The sequence below is a fragment of the Hydra vulgaris genome, chromosome 09 (genome assembly GCF_038396675.1).
Source record: "Hydra vulgaris chromosome 09, alternate assembly HydraT2T_AEP".
NCBI lineage: Eukaryota > Metazoa > Cnidaria > Hydrozoa > Anthoathecata > Hydridae > Hydra > Hydra vulgaris.
The window spans coordinates 6701377-6711496 of NC_088928.1; the positions used below are offsets into that span (position 1 = coordinate 6701377).

At 26.7% G+C, this 10120-nt stretch overlaps 1 long non-coding RNA gene across 1 annotated transcript; it reads left to right on the forward strand.

Annotated features, from left to right (window-relative positions):
• Positions 1-2217: 2217 nt before the first annotated feature.
• On the forward strand, positions 2218-2760 carry LOC136084987 (uncharacterized). Its single transcript, XR_010640977.1, has 2 exons — positions 2218-2328; positions 2716-2760. It is a non-coding gene; the product is annotated as an uncharacterized LOC136084987 (long non-coding RNA).
• The last annotated feature ends 7360 nt before the right edge of the window (positions 2761-10120 follow it).

The following is a 10120-nucleotide window of genomic DNA, read 5'->3' on the forward strand; positions in this document are numbered from 1 at the left end:
AACAAGTTTCATAAACTAATTTTGTTTTTAAATAAGCCAAAATAACATTTATAGAACATGTTTGGGCGACCTCTAAACATCAACCAAATGTATAAATATTTTTACACAAACATCTTATCATATAAACGAACAATTGTAGGGGGTGGGAGCACAACATTTCAACTTTTCATTTTTGAGGACCACCCTAATATATATATATATATATATATATATATATATATATATATATATATATATATATATATATATATATATATATATGCATATATACAGTGATTTGATTCTATTGAAATAAAAATAAAAAAATTTTATTTAAAAAAATACTACTCTTTGAACTGTTAATTAAGTTAAAACCATTATTTGCTATTTTATACTTTAAATTTGCTTTATCGTTCAAATCATTCTAAATTTTTCATTTGTATTTTGTTTATTTTGAAGTTATTTTAGAGAAATTGTTTTTGTTATTTGTTCATTAGAACATAGTTTTATATTTTGCTTCTTGGTTAAATGACAGTTTGCATAGATGACAGTATAGAAGTGACATCATAAGAGTTTAGAGTGATAAAAAAAAAATATGTATTAAAAAGTATTTTAAAAAAGTATTACTTTAATACATTTGTTTTACTGAAAGCAACAATTTGTTTATTAGAAAATGTTTTTATAGTTTATTTTTTGGTTACAGGATGGTTTGGTTAGATGTCAGCTCAGAAGTGACCAGTTGACAGTTTAGAGTGAAAAAAAATAAAAATACAAAATAATATTCTAACTTCTTTTTTTTTAATGAAAGCAACAATTTGTTTATTAGAAAATGGTTTTATATTTTATTTTTTGGTTTGACAGTTTAGAAGTGATGTCAGTTTAGAGTTAGCAGACGTTTTTTTTAAAAAACAGTTTTTTTAATTATATAACGTTTCAATAGCAGCGAGTTTGGTTAGATGTCAGCTCAGAAATGACCAGTTGACAGTTTAGGGTGACAAAAATAAAAAAATAAAAAATAATATACTAACATTTTTGTTTTAATGAATGCAATAATTTGTTCATTAGAAAATGGTTTTCAGATTATTAAATGGCTCCAGAAAATAAAACAATACTTGCTTAAAATGTTCTAAAAAGACTAACGACAAAACTGAAACAGTTTACTAAAACAGAAATTTTAGTTATAAACTTCTTTTAAAAAATGAAAACAGGCTATAAAAATTAGAAAAATATAAACAACCAACAACAAACAAACAATTATTTAAATTTTCTATTTTAAACAATGAACAAGATCAATTCTTTTCGAAAATAATAATATATCAGCTCTAATTTGCTTGCTTGCTTGCGAAAGACCGCATGGAATATATAACCGCGCATTCAAAAGTCTAGAAACTACTCGGAAAACTAAGAAATGGTGTATTTTACAGAATACAGAACCGTCATTAACAACACGAACATTAGGCCTAACTATGCGCACTATTCATTACCGTATTAATATATAGATGCCTAAAAAAAGGTGATCGATAAACCATTATGTTACCTCTTCCATACTTATTGTTAAGTATCTAAAAAGGATACTTGGATTACAATCTTTCTTTTTAGCAAGAGACTTTAAAAGCTAAATTGTATTTCTTGAGATATTTGATTTTTTCTTGCTAAAATTGACATTTTCAACTTTCAAAAAGCCTTAAAACCTAAAATAATAAATCATTTTTAAAATCTCATACTAAATATTATCCTCACAAACCAAAGATCATTTGTGAAAATTTTTTATAAATGTAGTGGTAGTGAAGTATAAGTTTAGCTTTAATATTTCCAAGTGATTTTCCAGAAAAATTATTGGCCGGCAATTTTTTTTTTACTTTCGTATTATGATAAAATTTTGAAATTTTAAATAATATTACAAAATAATATTACAAAATTCTTGAAATAATATTTTTTTTTTTTTGTATAAGTTGCAAAGTTTATAATTAGGCAGTTAAAAAATTTTATTTTTAAGATTTTTAAGATTTAAGTAAAAAAATAATTTTTTACTAATCTCTTAACTTGCAATGTGCAACCAAGAAATGGAGTGAGATCATTCAAAGAAGTAATTTAATTTTTTTTATTTTATGTTATCATATTAAGATATATTTATAGTATTAAAATATTTTAACACAAATATATATTTTTGAATCATTCAGTCTTTGTGGGAAAAAAAAAACTGCTCAAAAATTTCTGGTCATTCATCAAAATATGATTGTAAACGTTCCTTTAATGAGTCATTTTTATTTAACAAGACTAAACTAATAAGTTATTTTAATCGTAAAAAAGAAGGAATATCTATATTGCAAGAATTATTGAAAACTAAAGGTTAAAAGTTTATTTCAATATGATTTATTTATTACTCACTAAATTTATTTTCACTTTTAAACTCTATATATAAATAATGAGGGATAGTAAAAGCATAGGTTGTTAGCTTGATATGATCAATATAAGAAAAAAAAAGGTATAAAATTAAAAAAACATTCATTACAATAGTAGTAAAATTAATAAAAATAAAAATACAATTAAATTATCGACAAAATAGTTTAAATAATAATAATTTAAAGTTGTAACTACAATACTAGTAGTAATCATACTTAAATATTTTTTATAAAATAGAGACCAAAATAGTTACAGTAATGGTAAAAATTATTATTATGTTCGTATAAATATGTATTATTTGTTTGTATAAATATGTATTATATGTTTCTTTAGAGACAGAGCATTTGATATTGTTAGAAAAAATTCAACAAAAAGAAATAGAGTATTAAAGTAGTTTTGAAAAATCAAATTTACAATAAGTTACATAATGCTTATAAAAAACTGCAGCTGTTATTAAATGAAATGGGTGAGTTTTAAGTTTGAAAGTTTTAAACAGTTCCTAGTTAATAATTTCTCATATACAAATTGCTACTTTGAATGGTTTTCCTCACATTGTGCTGCTGCAATTGCCAATCAAAACCATCGCTTTCATATCTATCAGCAAAACAGTTCTCCAGAAAACAGACGTCTGTTTATTACTGCTAGAAACCATTGTATAAAGACTTTGTCTTACGCCAAAGCCCGCTATTCTCAGGTCATGAAATCTTATCTTTCATCACAAAAATTAGGCTCTCGTGACTTCTGGAGAATTTTAAATAGTATTAAAAATTAGGGCAAATCTGTAATTCCACCTTTCTTGTATGTTTCAAGCTTTATCACCTCATCTAAAGACAAAGCTGAATTTTTTGCTAAAAACTTTTCATCAAAATCATTTCTTGACTACACTAGTTGCGTTCTAGCTGACAAAGCCGTCAAAAAGGTTGATCCATTACTTGACATTCGTATCACTCCAGTTTCTGTATCTAAAGTTATTTCCTGCTTAGACGCTTTTACAGCTTGTGGTCCGGACAACATACCTGTTATAGTCTTGCAAATGTGTTCTCCGGAGCTGTCGTCTATACTTTCAAAACTATTTAACTAGTGCTTATCAGTGTCTTGTTTTCCAGCCTACTGGAAAAACGGCATCTGTTATCCCTATTTTCAAAAATTCTGGAGAGCGATTTGATTCGTCTAAGTACCGTCTAATTAGTCTTCTTCCTATCATAAGCAAGGTTTTTGAATCTTTAATTAACTAACATTTAATCTCTCACCTTGAACCTAATAACTTACTTTCTTATCATCAATATGGATTTCAATCTTCTCGTTCTACAGCTGATTTGCTAACAGTAATAACCAATGAGTTTTATCGTGCATTAGATAAAGATGGAGAGATCAAGGGCATTGCTCTTGACATTTCAAAAGCATTTGATAAAGTTTGACATGCTGGTCTTCTCCATAAGCTTTCATCTTATGGTCTATCTGGCAACATTTTTAAAATTATTGAATCCTTCCTTTTCAATCGTAGTATAAAAGTCGTCTTCGATGGACAGAACTTTTCTTCTTATTTTGTAACTTTAGGGGTTCCTCAAGGTTCTATTTTTGGCCCTATTCTCTTTTTAATTTACATTATTGATCTTCCATATATTCTCACATCTAAGGCGGCATTGTTCGCTGATGATACTACCATTTATTCTTATCATGAGAAGAAGCAAACACTCTCTGATTGCTTGGAGGTAGCATTTGAACTTGAAAAGGGTCTCATTTTTGCTACAGCATGGGGCTCTCAGTGGCTTTAGAACTTTAATTCGGATAAAACTCAATTTTTTTCAGTCAATTGTTATCACAATAATATAGATCTTCCTATACTTTTGAACGGTAATGTACTCGATGAGTCATCTACCCTTCATCTTCTAGGATTAACTCTTACTTCTGATCTTTCTTGGAAACCATATATCAAATCCATTGCAAAATTAGCATTTTCTAAGGTTACATCTCTTTATCGAGCTTGACACACTCTTACTTTTGGATTCTGATCTCTATAAATCTCGAATCCGGCCTTGTATGGAATAATATTGTCATATCTGGGGCGGATCTACTAACGATGCTCTTTCTATTTTAGACAAGGTACAAAAACGCATTGTAAACATAGTTGGACCTGCTCTTGCAGCAACTTCCAACCATTATCACATTGTCGCAATGTTGCTCATCTTTCTCTTTTCTACAAATACTATAATGGGTACTGTTCCAAAGAGCTAGCTTCTTTGGTGCCATCTACTAAAATTCATTCTCGTGTTACTCCTCATTCAATTAAGTCTCATTCCGTTTCTGTGACTGTTCCTAAGTGCTCCAAAAACTCTTATACCTCAAGTTTTTTTCCTCGAACATTGGTTCTCTGGAATTAACTTCCTTCATCTTGCTTTCCTGATTCATATAATTTGCAATCCTTACAAGTGAAAAAGCGCACATGGGATACGCGTGGGTTTTTAACATATGTAACCCATATGGGGATTATTATTTTGTCCCATGTGGGTTTTGTATGTTAAATCCCACATAAGTTTTATAAAGTAAATCCTTCATGGGATAAAGGTGGAAAATGGTACATGTTATAGATCTCAAATGCCACATATTTTAATCCAAATAGTATAAAAGTAGTCAATACCAGATAAATGAAAGTCCGAATGCTTCTATGATAATTTTTAAAAACCCTTTTATTCAAAAACTAATTAAACAGTAATTTAAAATTAATTATCGAAGCTTTCAGAGAGGCTTAACTTAATCTGGTATTTGCAACTTTATCACATTTAGGATTCAAAATGTGTAGCATTTTTTTTATCTTTTTCATGTGATATTTTTCACCTATAACTTATGTGGGATTTACCACAAACTATTATAACGAAGTTTCATAAAATTAAAAAACGTGTTGCAAAATGAATTTTTTTTAAATAAATGCTATTAATAAATACATTCAAAATAAGTATTGAAAATATCATTTTTTTCTTTTGCGATTTACGTCTTTTGTCGATTGAATTGCGAAAACCGCTTCAGCTTGCATTATACCAAGGTTTTAGTATCTTCTAATTTTCTTTAAACATTTTTTAAAAATATAAATATATATATATATATATATATATATATATATAGAGAGAGAGAGAGAGAGAGAGAGAGAGAGAGAGAGAGAGAGAGAGAGAGAGAGAGAAAGAGAGAGAGAGAGAAAAAGCAATTTTAAAGTGATCAATTAGGATAGGTCGTTAAACAAAAAAACAAAAAACAAAAACAAAAATGTAAAAACCTACTTTACAATGATGTAGACATTGGGCGCAATGGAAACTGGATGCAAAAGTATCTTTACTATTTCCTCACACATAATGTAATATTCTGAAAATAATAAAAAAACATCTACATTTTTATAAGTAAATTTATTCTTTGATCATTGTTTTTATATCCTATTTAGTTTTCGTATCATCATTTATTATGGTTTTATTTATATAACACATCACAACACTAATTATTATTAAATTTGTAATATTCATATATGTATATATATGTATGTATATATATATATATATATATATATATATATATATATATATATATATATATATATATATATATATATATATATATATATATATACATTAAAACAATAAAATTGATACAAAATTTCATTTTAAAATGAATACCATTAACAATGTGATGATAATAGCATTATAAAACTAGTATTTATGTAAAATTATTATTATACTATAAATAAATAGTCTTTTAATTCATTTTATAAAATCTTACAACTCTTAATTCTTACAACTGATAATTTATGGAAATAAATGCAAATTATAAAAATCATGTAAGCTTCATTTATTATTTCAAAATGCTATATTAATGTCAATTTACAAAGTTAAAATCAATTTAGAGCATCATTATTAGTTCTTTAACCTCTAAAACCTGCTCATAGATAGCATAAATTTAATTGTTTTACTTTTTTTTAAGTCAATTTTTTAATTGACATTGTTTGTTCTCAACATCCCAACATCAATATGTTGAAACTAAAATTAAGTTTCTAATAAAATCACGTTCAACAATGACAAACATTCTTACTGTAGTAAGAATTAGTACTAATTAACAAACTTGAACAATTAAACAAGTAAATATAAAATAGTGAAGAAACAATGAACAAATAAGAACTTTAACTTGAACTTTAACTAAAACTTGAATTTTAATTAATTGGTACTAATTTGTTCAAGCATAACCTTAAAAAATTAGGAAGTATATGTCTAACTTTATGCATTTTAAATCATATTATTTTATTTATATATTACTTTAGATCATATTGCCTTGAAAACTGGACCCAGAGACTTTATTCCCAATAACACTGTGGTACTCCAGATTAAAAACTGAAAAGTTTCTGTAAATATTCTGTCCCTTAAGTCTCTTAAGTCTTATGGACCTTATTATATCTAAAGTTAAAAGTTTTAGAGCCTAAAAAAGTTACAGAAACCCAACTCCCTCCTATTTTTTTTCTTTTTTAATAAAGAAAATTGGGAATTTTTTGACTCTCAAACCTGCATCTCTTTTTGGGACGCAGTAGTGTCCCACGCATGCATGCTTGGTTTTTGACAACATTTGAACAGTCAATTGTTTGCAGATAATATACTCAAGAACTATATTCAAATAACTATTATATTATCCTAATGATATGTCTATTTGCACAAATCCTAATCTTATTTTTATAATGAAAGATAAACATTATTCGTGGTACTTACATACTTGCTTGCGATTCTCTAAAATAATGTAAAATCTATTTACACAATATAAATGTAGCCTGGCTGCAATGCAATGTCGATTACCATGTGGGTAATGTCACATGTAACCCATGTGGGATTACCCACATGGGTTTAAAGTGACAAATTTCCTTATGGATACCACATGGGAAAATCCATTTCACGTAAATCCCATCAATCCCACACGAAACCCACGTGGGGCGCGGTTTTATTTTTCACTTGGTTTAAGTCGACTGTCAATCGTTATTTTTCTCTATCATCTTTTCTTTTCTAGTAACTTCCAACTCTAATTAGTGGTTGCCTGCAGTTTTGTTGGAAGCAAATATGCTTCACAAAAAAAACTGCATTTTGCATGTAGAATTTAAATAGAAATATCTTCTGCTAACCACCTTCTCTGGCTCAATTTTTGATAATAATTTTCCTGCCCTTTTCTGCACCACTCTCAAGACCAAAACAAGTAATCTGCTTTCTGTGAGTTAAAGAAGCACAGAAATTATACAGACATTGAAAAAACTCAAAAAACCAATTGCAGTCTCACAGCTGCCATCAGTATTTATACCAACTAAATTTAAAGAATATGCTGCACAAAAATCAATGTTTGGGCTTTCATTTTTCAGTAGCAATTTCTAGAGGTTGTTCTGTAAATTCTAGCTGGTCGTTGTAATTTCTTGAAATAGTAAATGCCAAGTCATAAAACTTACTACAAGAATTGTTAATGTTTTAACGCTGGGCTGCATCAAGAAGTTATATGCTTTGTTCATGCACTGTATAATCTGTCAATGTCACCAGTCATCGAATCCAGTTTTGAAGTCGTCATCTGAATCTTGCAGTAGAAGAACAAATTGATTGTAAATAAGTAAGCTCGTTCAAATTTCACCATTTTTCATCTTAAAAGAAAAGGAGTTCAGAAAGCAGTACCTTAAATATGCTTTTTTCATTTTTTTTATTTTTAAAAAATTTTTTCTGCAACATTTTGATCCGGAATTTCTGTTATAAAAGTTCAGTAACTTTCAAAGGAAAAAATGTTTTGTAGAATTTCTATAAACTTTTGAAAAATATGGTCAATAGAAATTCTATAGAATTCTATAGAATTTTAATAGAATGTCTATTAATTTCTATAGAAATTGCTATAAAACTTATTTTTCTATAGAAAAAAAGTAGAAAAGAAAGTTCTATAAAAATTAACAAATATTTTATAGAAATTCTATAGAGTTCGATAAAATATAGACCATATGTTTCAAAAGTTTATAGAAATTCTATAAAACTTTTTTTCCTGGGTTGCGCTTCTTTTATATCTCTTCACAATTCTGTTTCAGATTGACATATTTAGAAGAGCTAAATCAAAAACATCACTGTGCCGTTATTTTTTGTTTATTGTTGTAGTTTTTCATTTAAAAAGTTATTTTTGCAGCTAAAACTTCAAAATTAAGGCTCATAACATAACTCATATTATGCTCGTAACATAAGTTATGCACTTTCAACCTTTTTATCGGTTAAAAATATATATATATATATATTAAGAAGGTAGAAGTAAAAATATAGATATGATGAAAAATTGTTTTGTGTTTCAGATGTAACAGATTAAAAAAAAAAAAAACATAAAACACACTATATACATAATCTGTTACATCTGAAACATAAAATAAACTATACACATAATCTGTTACATCTGAAACATAAAACAAACTGTATATATAATCTGTTACATCTGAAACATAAAACAAACTATATACATAATCTGTTACATCTGAAACATAAAACACACTATATACATAATCTGTTACATCTGAAACATAAAACAAACTATATACATAATCTGTTACATCTGAAACATAAAACAAACTATATACATAATCTGTTACATCTGAAACATAAAACAAACTATATACATAATCTGTTACATCTGAAACATAAAACAAACTATATACATAATCTGTTAAATCTGAAACATAAAACAAACTATATAAATAATTTGTTACATCTGAAACATAAAATAAACTATACACATAATCTGTTACATCTGAAACATAAAACAGGTAAAATTGAGTAAAAATAAATTGAGCAAATACTCCAATTGGCAAAACTGGGAAAAATGTTAGGCTTGGTTTTTGTTGCGTGTTTAAACCAAAAATAATAACACGAGTCAAGAATAGTTTATATTTTGTGAAATTAGCTATTACTATTTAGCATAAATATTTTTTATTTCATTTTATTTATTTTATTTGCCGTACAATATTATTCACAATAAGATTTATAATATTATACGGGCAGGACTTCAAGAAAATCGTAATATCACGAAGCCCTTAACAATACAAAACTCTCTTTTCTTCTGCAATATCTATATACCTTATAAAATAAATACATAACTAAATAATATAACCTCTAAATATATCATAAATTAAATACTGTAGAAGTGAAACTCAAAATAAAAAACCAATATGCAGCATAACATAAAAAATTGATATGCAGCATAACAACTGAAAATATTTTTTAAAATATCAAAAAAAAAATCGTAAACATTTTTTGCTGAAAAAATGATTTTTTTTTATAGATTGTTTGAAAAAGTAATAAGTCAATTTAGTTAAAAAAACAAAATTAAACCGTGCTATTTCATTCCAGAAAAAGATCCGCGAATAGATACACAAAATTAAGTTTGTTTATTTTTGCAAATATATTTTTCTATGATGCTATTATTACGTAGGTTATATTTGTTTTTTGGTTTAATTTTGTAAAGGTTTATAAAAACATCGAGGGCATAAGTTCTTTACATTTGTACAAAATATAAATCATTAAATACATTTTGTTGATAACATTTAAGGCGTCCATTTCTTTAAAAAGCGGTTCAGAGTTCGAAAAACAATTTTTTAAACTTATTACGTGAGCTGCGTCTTTTAGTTTATTTTATGTGGAAGTACACATAAAACTAAACTTAAAGAAACTTTAGTTTAGTTTTATGTGTACTTCCCAAATAATATTGGCATAAT